The 13,630-nt window shown below is 41.6% G+C and overlaps 1 long non-coding RNA gene across 1 annotated transcript in view; it reads right to left on the bottom strand.

Moving 5' to 3' along the window:
* Nucleotides 1-2,240, bottom strand: part of LOC142663239 (uncharacterized) — a 13,209-nt gene extending 10,969 nt beyond the window's left edge. Inside the window, exon 1 of the long non-coding RNA XR_012851066.1 lies at nt 2,153-2,240. This is a non-coding gene — a long non-coding RNA (uncharacterized LOC142663239). The remainder of the gene's footprint in view (nt 1-2,152) is intronic.
* Nucleotides 2,241-13,630: the final 11,390 nt, after the last annotated feature.

Raw genomic sequence — 13,630 nt, 5'->3', positions numbered from 1 at the left:
TAATATACTTGTCTTGTTGCTCAGTTGTGCAGCGGGGCCTCCCACTTCTCTTTCTACTCTGGTTAGAGCCTGTTTATGCTGTCCTCTGAAGGAAGTAGTACACACCGTTGTAGGAAATCTTCAGTTTCTTGGCAATTTCTCGCATGGAATAGCCTTCATTTCCAAGAACAAGAATAGACTGTCGAATTTAACATGAAAGCTCTCTTTTTCTAGCCATTTTGAGAGTTTTATCGAACCCACAAATGTAATGCTCCAGATTCTCAACTAGCTCAAAGAAAGGTCAGTTTTATAGCTCCTCAAACCGGAAAACTGTTTACAGCGGTGTTAACATAATTGCACAAGGGTTTTCAAATGTTTTCTAATCATCCATTAGCCTTCTAACACAGTTAGCAAACACAATGTACCATTAGAACACTGGAGTGATGGTTGCTGGAAATGGGCCTCTATACACCTATGTAGATATTGCATTAAAAACCAGACGTTTACAGCTAGAATAGTCATTTAGCACATTAACAATGTATAGAGTGTATTTCTGATTAATTTAATGTTATCTTCATTGAAAAAAACTGTGCTTTTCTTTAAAAAATAAGGAAATTTCTAAGTGACCCTAAACTTTTGAACGGTAGTGTATATATATATATATATATATATATATACATACATACACTACATATGCATACACACTATATACACACACACACACACACACACACACACACACACACACACACTATATACATACATACATACACACACATGTACACATCACAGACACAAATATGCACATTACATGCACACATTATACTCATATAAAGTACACATTGTAAACACACATGCACTTGTTTTTTATGTAGGATATTTGTGAAGGGAGTTCAGCAGGTTGATGGGGGAGAGATTCTTCACTCCAGCACTTCTCCTGCTCACAGCCCGACACAGTGTGCACAGACAGTCTCTCCTCCCCCTCCCTCACGTCCCGACTGGTAACAGCAGCAGGTGGAGGAGGAGAGGTGTGAAGAGCAGGGAAGTGGGGCTGGAGGGGGAGCTTCTAACGTAGCACAGGGAGTTTTAGTAATAGCAGCACAGACCACGGCTGCTAATAGTTGGGAGTCAGGCAGCAGTTCTGCTGTGCCACCCCCTTAGAAACACTGTACCCTGCCTCCTGATGTCAGAAACTCACCTCGCCTCATGGCAGGTGCGGTCCTCACGCCGGGGCCCGACTCCACCGGGCGTTAGAGGGCCCCTGTGGTTTGGGTGGCCATGAGCTCCCTGGCAGCCTTGGGCCCAGGGCGGCCGCCTGAACCGCCCTAATGATGATCCGCCACTGCTGGTTTGTCTTTAGTGATGACAAGGATTTCATTTCGTCTTCATTTCAACTAATTGAAAGAGGTCCAAAATGAAGTCTCTCTGTTAACTCAGAATTCCCTAATATGGTATTTGAATATGGGTTTTCTAAACCAGGCAATCCCTTTAATTCATACATAATAAAACACTCTGTTTTTGTTATTATTTGATAACATCATATGTCACTTTATAATAATGAATACATTCCAATATTTTACTACTATAAAATACAAAAAAGTTAATTCTATGGCGCCATTAAATTATGCTACTATATGTTCAACAGCACAATGCCCAGTCTGCATTATGTATTCCCACCTATTAACTTTCTTTCTTTTTTCCGCTTATGATAAACTAAGTGTACTCACCTTTTATATAAAAGCATTAAAAAATGTATATGCTGCTTCCTTCTCCTAATATTGATATATTTTTGTAGCTTTCAGTTGCGGATAGTCATCTGAATATAGAATGTAGGATGAAGGATGCCATAGAATTATTGAAACCTAAAATCTAAAGTGTAGTTCCAAAGTAAAGCTACATCTAGGCCTACCTAGACTTCTAGTGGAAAAGAGAACAATCCTACAAAGCCTACACTTTGTCTGAATAACAATTTAAAGAATGGAACAACCCAAAAGAGTGAAATCAGTACATGCATCAGAGGTGTGACTGGGCGTTATTTCAGACGGGGGGTCAGTTTGCTGTGTTAGCCCTGTACCTAAATGCCCATGTCAAGGGAGAGTGGCTTGTTTGTGCCCCCTTGGCACCCAATATCCTTGGCACAACATAAAAAAATGTATACATTTTCCTACATTACCTATTATTTAATCCAGAAGATGTCTGAAAATGAAGAATAACTTGGCTATTATTGTTGATGATCTGGAGAAATCTCTTTTCGTCTCCACTGCAGCTAAACAAATTTGGAGTGTGGAGATGAACATGGGTATTATGTAAACAGTAAAACGGCTATTTCTGGTGGCTTTCGTCACAGTGGGAGTATTCTGAAAGGATTAATTATCCACACTGCCTTTTTGTAAATGTACCTTCCATCTAGATTATCTATTGTGTGTCATAGCAAGTGGAGGCTTTATAATAAATTTCACAACTAGTGCAGAATAGTTGAATTTTGGCAGGTGGATAATGTCTTTTAGAAACAAGTATTACAAAACCTTTACTGTGAAAAAAAACTAGGCTAAACATTAAGGAACAAATAATTCCTTTGTGTAACTAATGTCTTTGCCAGTATATCTTCTACAATTCAAATACTAAGTGCTCAAAATCTGACCAAATGGACATCGAAGGAGCACCAGGTCAAGATGAAATGATGTCTCATGAGGATGGTTGTAGTCCCCAAGATTATTCACAGTACAACTTAGACAACATTTTGACTCTTACAACTTAGTTACATAGTTACATAGTTAGTACGGCTGAAAAAAGACACATGTTCATCAAGTTCAACCAAGGGACGGGAAAAGGGAAGGGAAAAATTTCTACACATAGCAGCTAATATTTTTTTGTTCTAGGAAATTATCTAACCCTTTTTTAAAGCCATCTACTGTCCCTGCTGTGACCAGCTCCTGCGGTGACTATTCCATAAATTCACCGTTCTTACAGTAAAGAAGGCTTGTCGCCTCTGCAGGTTGAACCTTTTTTTCTCCAGACGGAGGGAGTGCCCCCTTGTTTTTTGAGGGGGTTTTACATGGAACAGGATTTCACCATATTTTTTTGTATGTGCCATTAATATATTTATATAAATTAATCATGTCCCCCCTTAGTCGTTTTTTTTCAAGGCTAAATAGGTTTAATTCTTTTAATCTTTCCTCATAACTTAGATTCTCCATGCCCCTAATTAGCTTCGTTGCTCTTCTTTGTATTTTTCAACTCCAGGGCATCCTTTCTATGAACTGGAGCCCAGAACTGAACTGCATATTCTAGATGAGGCCTCACTAATGCTTTGTAAAGTGGCAATATTACATCCCTGTCCCGTGAGTCCATGCCTCTTTTAATACACGACAATATCCTGCTGGCCTTTGAAGCAGCTGATTGACACTGCATGCTGTTATTTAGTTTAAGATTTACAAGTACACCCAGATCCTTCTGAACTAGTGACTCTCCCAGTGTAGCTCCCCCTAGGACATATGTTGCATGCAGGTTGTTAGTACCCAGATGCATAACTTTACATTTATCTACATTAAACTTAATTTGCCAACTGGATGCCCAAACACTTAGTTTGTTTAAATCTGCTTGCAATTCACGAACATCTTCCATAGACTGAACTATATTACATAGCTTGGTGTCATCTGCAAAAATAGAAATAGTGCTATTAATCCCATCCTCTATATCATTAATAAATAAGTTGAATAATAGTGGTCCCAGCTCTGAACCCTGGGGTACACCACTTATTACTGGGGACCATTCAGAGTAGGAATCATTGACCACAACTCTCTGGATACGGTCCTTGAGCCAATTCTCAATCCAATTACAAACTATATTTTCTAAACCTATAGTCCTTAATTTACCCATTAGGCGTCTATGGGGGACAGTGTCAAATGCCTTTGCAAAGTCCAAAAACACTATATCCACAGCGGCCCCTCTGTCTAGGCTTCTGCTCACCTCTTCATAAAAACAGATCAGGTTAGTTTGACAACTTCTGTCCTTAGTAAAACCGTGCTGGCTGTCACTTGTAATACTATTTTTTGTCACATAATCCTGTATATAGTCCCTCAATAGCCCCTCAAACATTTTCCCCACGATGGATGTTAAGCTTACTGGTCTATAATTACCCGGGGAAGACCTAGAGCCCTTTTTGAAAATAGGCACCACATTTGCCCCTGCACCAGTCCCTTGGCACTATTCCAGTCACTAGAGATTCTCTGAATATTATGAAAAGGGGGACAGAAATAACTGAAATAAGCTCTTTAAGAACTCTAGGGTGTAACCCATCTGGTCCCGGGGCCTTGTGCACATTTATTTTATTTAATTTAGCTTGCACCATATCTACATTCATCCAATTCAGTATATCAACTGATATATTAACAGCGCTGGCACCGGCTACATCAGCTGCTCTTTCTTTAGTTGTATATACAGGGCTAAAGAACCCATTTAGTAACCCTGCCGTCTCTTGATCCCCTGTGATCTACTCCCCATTACCACTATCTAGGGGTTCTACATGTTCAGACCTTGGCTTTTTAGCATTTATATACTTGAAGAATTTTTTTGGATTTGTTTTACTATCCTTGTTCACCTGCCTTTCATTTTGTATTTTTGCTAATTTTATTACATTTTTACAGATTTTATTAAGCTCTTTATATTTTACAAAGGCTGCAGATGTACCCTCAGATTTGTATTTTTTAAATGCCCCTTTTTTTGTCATGTATTGCCCCTTTCACAGAAGGTGTAAGCCATGTGGGGTTTAATTTTAGTTGTTTATACTTGTTACCTATAGGAATAAATTTTGCACTATAATTATCCAAAGTAGATTTGAAAATCTCCCATTTATCATTTGTCCCATTATTTGACGTTAGTTCTTCCCAGTCTATATCCTGAATTGCAGCCCTCATCCTGGGGAAATTGGCCTTCTTAAAATTAAGTGTTTCTGCCCTCCCAGCCTGTGTTTGTTTTTTCAGCATAGGTAAAATATAACTATATTGTGATCACTGTTACTAAGGTTTTCACGAACATTGACATTCCCAACAAGATCTGCATTGTTAGAAATGACCAGATCCAACAGAGCTTCACCTGTAGTCGGGTCTTCCACAAACTGGCACATAAAATTTTCCTGCAACAGGTTGATGAAATGTCTCCCCTGCAGTTGAAGCTGAACCATGACACCAATTAATATCCCGGAAATTAAAATCTACCATTATCACTACAGTAGCAGCATGTGCAGCCCGCTCCATCTGTTTATATAGCTGACCTTCCATCTCCTCAGTTATATTGGGGGGGGGGGTCTATAGATTACACCAAAAGTAATTTTTTCAGTGTTTACCTCCCTTTGTAATTCCACCCACAAGGTTTCAACCTCCTCACAGTATTCACCCACTATTGTCTCTTTCACATTCGCCTTCATATCACTTCTCACATACAGACATACACCACCGCCTTTCCTATCTGTCCTGTCTTTCCGAAACAGTGTAAACCCCTGTAGATTTACAGCCCAGTCATGTGAAGAGTCCAGCCATGTTTCAGCAACACCAACTATATCTATATTTTCTTCCAGTACCAAGGCCTCCAGCTCCCCCATTTTGCTTGCTAGACTTCTGGCATTTGTGAACATACACTTTAACTTGCCTTTCAGTTTTTCACTTTTATTATCAGAAATGTGATTTGACATTATTTGGGCATTTTTATTTACACTGCTTTTTTTTAACAAAAGGATCTCCTTATCCTGTTGTCTAGTCCTCTCCCCACATTCTGTTTCTCCCCCCACCAATATAGTCTGACCCCTCTCTAACCTGACTACCCCTTTTTTTTCTATATTGACCTCCTTCCTCAGCCTTAGTTTAAATACTCCACCACCCCAGCTAGAATTCTCTCCCCCAGCACAGCGGACCCCCTTCGATTTAGGTGCAAATCATCTGCAGAATACAGTTTGTACCCCAATGAAAAGTCAGCCCAGTGCTCTAGGAAACCAAAGCCTTCTCCTCTACACCAAGACTTAAGCCATGCATTTAACTCCCTGAGTTCCCGCTGTCTTTCCTGTGATGCGCATGGCACAGGCAGTATTCCTGAGAATACAACTTGGAGGTCCTTCCCTTCAGCTTGTAGCCTAGTTCTTTAAAATTATTCTTAAGGCTCCTCCACCTACCATTTATTCTGTCGTTGGTACCGACATGGACCACAACAGCTGGATCATCACCAGCCCCTCCCAGCAATTTATCCACACGTTCCACCACATGCCAAACCCTGGCACCAGGGAGACAGCAAACCATTCGATTGAGGTGGTCTTGGCGACAAATTATTCTATCCGTCTTCCTGATTATAGAATCCCCTACGACTATCAAATGTCTTGGCTGTCCTGCATTACCATCCCGCCGACTACTAGCTGGGCTGTTCTCTCGGCTGTTAGGGAGATCAGTATCCACTAGGGCTGCCATTTCTGAGACCGACACCCTCGCATCATCACCCAACTTGGCAATTTTGCTTGGAATGTCCGAAACAGGATTGGCCTTCCTTTTCTTGGACCCCTTTCTACTGCCCCTAACTACATTAACCCAGCTACTTGCCTGATCCTGCTGACCCATGTCTTCACCCTCCAGTTCTACCCCACTAACTGCGTGCTTAGTGAGCAGCAAGCTCCGCTCAAGATTGTCTATCTTCCTCAGTGTTGCATTTTGCTCCTCCAGATCTCTAATGCGAGCTTCCAGGTGACCAACATGCTCACATCTGCCACAGAGGTATTCACCCTGGAACTCCTGCTCCAGTCGTGCATACATATGGGAAACTGTGCACTGAAGAAAACCTCCAATCTTGCTGGCCATTATCCCAGTTACAAAAAAACAGCGAACAGTTGTTAATGCAAAAAGAATAGAAGAGTACTTGCTGGGGCTTTAAAGAGGCTCTGTCACCAGATTCTCAAATCCCTATCGCCTATTGCATGTGATCGGCGCTGCAATGTAGATAACAGTAACGTGTTTTTTTTTATAAAAACTTTCATTTTTGGCCAAGTTATGAGCTATTTTATATATATGCAAATGAGCTTTTCTTTGAGATTTCCAGCAAGGGAAACAAAATCTCGTTTACCTCCGTAATCTCGCGAGATTACGCGTGGCTTGCTGGAATCTCACAGAAAAGATTCAGAAGTGTCAGGATTCTGAATACACATGATGTCCAGGCTGGATTTCATGTGTATTAATTATCAGGACACTTGATTAACGTTAATCTCTGTGTATGTGGCTGCACATCGCTGCTGTGTAAATGAGTGGAGAAGAGTGTATGATGCTGACTGGTCACTGATTGGTCAGCGTCATACACGTAAACACGCCCAGTTAAAAAGACGATACACGCCCAGTTGGACATAACAAAAAAAAAAACGCCCAATTGTCCATTTCAAAGCTCATTTGCATATATATAAAATAGCTCATAACTTGGCCAAAAATGAAAGTTAAAAAAAAAACAAAAAAACGTTACTGTTATCTACATTGCAGCGCCGATCACATGCAATAGGAGATAGGGATTTGAGAATCTGGTGACAGAGCCTCTTTAAAGATGTTCATGTTATAATGCAAAGTCCAAGCCTTTTACATTATAAAATATGCCATCATTAGCTGAATTTCCCTAGACGATCTCCACTCATTGTAATGAGTCCAGTGAAAATAATCATCACTTATAGGCTTACAGAAGATTACAGCCTGTTCACTAATTAGATAATTATTAACAGAAAGGGTGACAGTGAGACGCAGACCTCAGGGATTGCCATAACTTTGAAATGTAAGAAAAAAAAACAGGGTTCATGTTAAGAAATTATCAAAACAAATCACACTATTTTATATTAGATTATTAATACAGAATATTAAGATAAATTAACCTGATAATAAAAATGTTTTAATGCAAAATATTCACAAACACTTAACGGTAGATATTCAAACGAATTTCACTCAAAATAGAAAACTATATATATAGAGCTAAATGAGACCGCCACCAAATACTACTGTTGCAGATTCTAGCTGTGTATCTGCCTACTCCTACTGCCCTAATCCAACGCCTGACTGTTTGCCAGTCCTTACTTGTTTAATTTGGTAGGCAGAGACATCAGCCATAGTCTAATTTTGTCTAATAAGATGTGGAGGCTAAGAAAGAGAGACGCAGGAGCACAGCCAGACGCACTCATTTGGTCAGGCTCTCTCTCCGTAGGCTCTGTTGACTGGCTGATTCTTTGATGGGATGCGCTGCTCCCAGGGATGGGTTCAGAATAGGAATCAGGATGAAAAAACACAAACAATGGGGGCAATGAAAAGGGCGATGGAGGCATCAAATCCCAAACCCCAAAATTTATTTAGATCACAGTGCAGACCTCTAAATAAATACAGACCCCAGACCAGACTCCAAAAATATTTCAGGCCCCACAATGAATACAGTCTTGAAAATTCTGACCCTACACCAGAGAAAAAAGAATAAATCCATTCAGACATTAAACCAGACTCCTACATTTACTTACCACACCTCACTCACAGGTTCTCTTCATCTCCAGACGTCACCACACATGTGTAATGTCACCCAGACCTGAAGGGGCCCTAGAAGTGAGGAGTAATTCTGGACCTTATCTATTGTATTTTATTAGCTTGAGCTGATTTCGAAAAACAGAATCTTCAGGGCATCTGGGGGGCGGGGGGGGGGGGGGGGGGGTTCTAAACCATCTGACCGACCCCACTGATCGTACACTTCTGACTCAAGTAAGCAAATGTTGGAATTGAAAGCGACAGTCCAGTCCCCTGGACAGTAATTCTGGGCTAATCTGTGATGGTTGGGGAAAAAAATAAAGTAATACTCACCTAGCCTCTGTTCCTTCGTGGCTCCACTACTGGCCTCCTGCTTTCAGAATGGAGTGGGCAGGCAACACTGACGTCACCAGTTGTGCTCTCTCACTCCACTCACTAAGATTGTATTGACGTATATTACAAACATTAGCGCAGTCGTAGACAACAGCTTCCCCCATATTGGCACTAGAAGGAGGGAAGCGGAAGTCTGAATGCCACGGCAACATTTGTCACCATGACTACTACTGGGACTGCAATAGTGGCTAAAAGTATAGCTATTCAGCCCTAACATTATATCCCAGCAGTCAGTAGCTTTAAATTGCATACAGAAGCACATATGATAGGAATTAAGGTTATACACCTGTACCATGGCCTCGATTTGCAACCCACCTATTCAAATAATTCCCTAAACTAGATTTGTCAAAATAAAACGAATGAAGACAAGATTCCTACTACAGGAATGACTTACACTGGGAATGTTTAATTTATTTATGCACACAACATCTTAAGAATACAAATTTCACTTTTAATAGAAGATAATCCTTTACCCTCTAGGACTATGTTTTTTTCAGTTCCTTATAAAGTGAAAGAATATTGCTAGGATATGCCATCACTGTATGAACTGTGTGGGTCTGGCCTCTAAGGCCCCCAACCTATCCTTAGAGTGAAGGGGCCAAAGTGCTAAAGCAACTAGTGGTCAATGAGCTCTTTTGGAGAAACTTGTAAATTACATTACTAAGTAACACAAAGATTTATCTAACAAAGTGCAAGAATAATGTGGGAAGTTTTTATTTTTTTTGGACCAGATATTTATGTCCTCATGAAATATCTGGATGCTGGGGGCATGGCTAGCGAGCGATGTGAGCAGACGTGCTCGCTGTAGCTCCAACTCTGATCCGCTGAATTTATCCTGCTGTGCCGGAATAACTTGCTAAAAACCGGGCTTTTGTTGCTCTGGACTTACAGAGGTACGCTCTGGTGATGTCGCTGTCTGCTGTCTTGCCAACATGGTGAAGGGATGAGCGGGGAAAGTCGGTGACAAGGAGGCCCAAGATAGCGCCGGTCTCCTCATCTCTGCTAAAGCCGCACGTGCTGTGGAGCCTCAGAAGAATGTGGTGACCAGACTGAGCAGGTTTGCTCATAATAATCTTGCTGCAAGCTACATGGAAGATCTTGAGCAGCACCCAGGGGTGGAAGGAGATGGTGATCAGTCTGAGCCTGCTGAGGAACGGCTTGTGGAGTGCATGGGAGAGTCTGGATCTGGGGTGGAACCCACGCTGGCTGACCTGCTGAAAGCCATTACAAAATGCCATGCATCCCTGATTTACCAGGTTGGTGGAGTGAAAGAGGACATTTCTATACTTAGACAGGATGTCCAAAAAATATCTGAGCGCACTACTGCTCTGGAGGAGCGTGTGAGTGAAATGAAAGATGTGCTATCTCCAATGCGGAGGGAGGTGAATACTCAGTCCAGAAATATTGAAGTGCTGAAATTGAAGAAGGATGACATGGAAAACCGTCTTAGGCGGAATAATGTCAGAATTGTGGGGGTTCCGGAGAAGGTGGAGGGGACCAACCCTACGGAATTATGTGGAAACCTGGCTGCTCAATATCTTTGGAAAAGACAATCTTACTTCGTTATTTGCTGTGGAAAGGGCCCATCGTGTGCCTATGCACCACCTTCGGCTGGGGAACCCGCCACGTACCATCCTGGCCAAGATTTTACATTACAGAGATAGAGACATTTTGTTTTTAAAAGTGCGGGAGCGCCAATATTTGGAGATTGATGGTCACAAGATATTGCTGTTTCCAGATTATTCCATTAAAATCCAGAAACGTAGAGATAAGTTTTTTTTATATTAAACGGCGCCTCAGGAACTTGCATGTGGTCTATTCCATGCTATACCCGGCAAAATTGTGGGTGGTAGCGCTTGGAGGTACACACTTCTTCGAAAATCCGAAAGATGCTTTGAGGTAGCTAGATCAACATGAGTTTCAATTGCGGGTACTGGGGGATTAGGATCTCCGGGCTGAAGATGATGACTGCTAACCTCAAGTTTGATGTTTGACCCATGAACTGTGGGCTAATGGGACTGGGTCCTGGGTAGTGTGAGTATGGCTACCATACTGGTCTAGTGGTTAAAATGATGTAATTCTTTACCTGTTCAGAGCTGTACACATGTTTTATTCCTTTTTATATATACCCGGATGTATTTGAATCATTATCCTTTTGCCACTTAAATGTTGGTACTGGTATTCCACTGGGAGAATGATTATACTGTGGGCATATCGTTTGCCTGATATTACTTTATATTGTTTGTATATTTTGGCTGGCCTCTCAGAGGGAGAATAGCCTGCCTTGTGATATATGGAGATAGGACGGATTTTGTAGGACAAATACGTTGTAGCCCTGGTCGCTGATTCAGAGTTTTTGGGGAATCTGTAATGGGGCTTGTTCTACTTGTTTTGGGGGCTGTTGGGAGGTTAGGGAGGGGGTTGAGGGGATGGGGTGGGGTTTTTGGGTGGGATGCACAAATGCTAGACTTTGGGAGGGGAGTGATACTTAAAGTTTGGAACTATTCTTTTGTGTTTAGAAATGTGCTTGGGTCCCTGATGATTTTCTATATGGGTCATGGCTGATACAATAAAAGTAATTTCCTGGAATTTGAGCGGATTAGCAGATGCTAACAAGCAGAGAGCTATATACAGTGAAGGAAATAAGTATTTGATCCCTTGCTGATTTTGTAAGTTTGCCCACTGTTTTTAGGCTAGGTTAATTTTACCAGTGAGAGATAGATTATATAAAAAAAAAAAAACTGAAAATCACATTGTCAAAATTATATATATTTATTTGCATTGTGCACAGAGAAATAAGTATTTGAACCCTTTGGCAAACAAGACTTGGTGGCAAAACCCTTGTTGGCAAGCACAGCAGTCAGATGTTTTTTGTAGTTGATGATGAGGTTTGCACACATGTTAGATGGAATTTTGGCCCACTCCTCTTTGCAGATCATCTCTAAATCATTAAGATTTCGAGGCTGTCGCTTGGCAACTCGGATCTTCAGCTCCCTCCATAAGTTTTCGATGGGATTAAGGTCTGGAGACTGGCTAGGCCACTTCATGACCTTAATGTGCTTCTTTTTGAGCCACTCCTTTGTTGCCTTGGCTGTATGTTTCGGGTCATTGTCGTGCTGGAAGACCCAGCCACGAGCCATTTTTAATGTCCTGGTGGAGGGAAGGAGGTTGTCACTCAGGATTTGACGGTACATGGCTCCATCCATTCTCCCATTGATGCGGTGAAGTAGTCCTGTGCCCTTAGCAGAGACACACCCCCAAAACATAATGTTTCCACCTCCATGCTTGACAGTGGGGACGGTGTTCTTTGGGTCATAGGCAGCATTACTCTTCCTCCAAACACGGCGAGTTGAGTTAATGCCAAAGAGCTGAATTTTAGTCTCATCTGACCACAGCACCTTCTCCCAATCACTCTCAGAATCATTCTTATGTTCCTTTGCAAACTTCAGATGGGCCTGTACGGGTCTGTGGACAGGAGTCTTTTATACAGGTGACCATTTAAGACAGCTGTCTTTAATGCAGGCACCAAGTTGATTTGGAGCGTGTAACTGGTCTGGAGGAGGCTGAACTCTTAATGGTTTGTAGGGGATCAAATACTTATTTCTCTGTGCACAATGCAAATAAATATATATAATTTTGACTATGTGATTTTCTGTTTTTTTTTTAAAAATATAATCTATCTCTCACTGGTAAAATTAACCTAGCCTAAAAATTCTAGACTGTTCATGTCTTTGACAGTGGGCAAACTTACAAAATCAGCAAGGGATCAAATACTTATTTCCTTCACTGTATGATTTTGTAAAGGATGTGCATCCAATGATTCTTTGCTTGCAGGAAATGCATATGACCCCTGATAGACCTTGGGTGGGAAAAAAATTCCACGCGACACATGCTGCATACTCCAGAGGAGTGAGTGTTATTTTTCACAGAAGTATCACCTTTGAGTGTCTTGCTTTGGATATTAATTCATGGGGTCGATATGTGTGTTTGTACGGGAAAATGTTTACATCCCTTTGTATTTTAGTGGCAGTGTATGTTCCTCCGCCATACTCTAGCGAGGTTCTTCAGCGCGTTATGCAATTTACTAAGCATGGTCCTCAAGTGCCCTGGTTGGTTGTAGGGGACTTTAATAATACTGTTGATAAACCTCTTGATTGTTTGGGGGGAGGATTACGGTTGGTAGGTGGAGATCTGACCCCTTTTGGAAAAGTTTTGAGTGAGGTAGGACTGGTGTATTTGTGGCGCATTAAGTATCCCACAGTCAGACAGTTCTCGTGTCGCTCTGTGACCCATGGGGCTCTTTGGTGCATTGCTTTGGGTTTGGGTAATTCCCTTATTTTTCCGTTTGTGGAGGAGGTGACTTACTTGTCACGCGGTTTGTCTGACCCGCTTAAAGTGTCTTTGAAGTTTGCTCCAGCATTAAGTAGGTCCATGAGCTTATGGCACTTTAACCCGTACTGGCTACAACTCATTTCACCTAGAGTATTGATATCGGATCAGCTCCGTGAATTTTTTTACCTCTAATGATAGTTCTGCCTCGCCTTTGGTAGTGTGGGATGCCATGAAAGCATTTCTAAGAGGGACAGTCATTAGGGAAGTTAACAAAGTAAAGGCTATTTCTAGGGCTAAGGAGGCAGAGTTGAGACTAGAGGTGCAGAAGGCGGAGGTTGATTTAGTTGCTAACAATGGGGGGGGGGGTACTAAGGAGAGGCTTTGTAGGACACAGGATCTTCTTAATCAATATC

This window comes from Rhinoderma darwinii, chromosome 11 (assembly GCF_050947455.1).
Source record: "Rhinoderma darwinii isolate aRhiDar2 chromosome 11, aRhiDar2.hap1, whole genome shotgun sequence".
Classification (NCBI taxonomy): Eukaryota; Metazoa; Chordata; class Amphibia; order Anura; family Rhinodermatidae; genus Rhinoderma; species Rhinoderma darwinii.
This window is presented reverse-complemented; position numbering and strand designations above follow the sequence as displayed.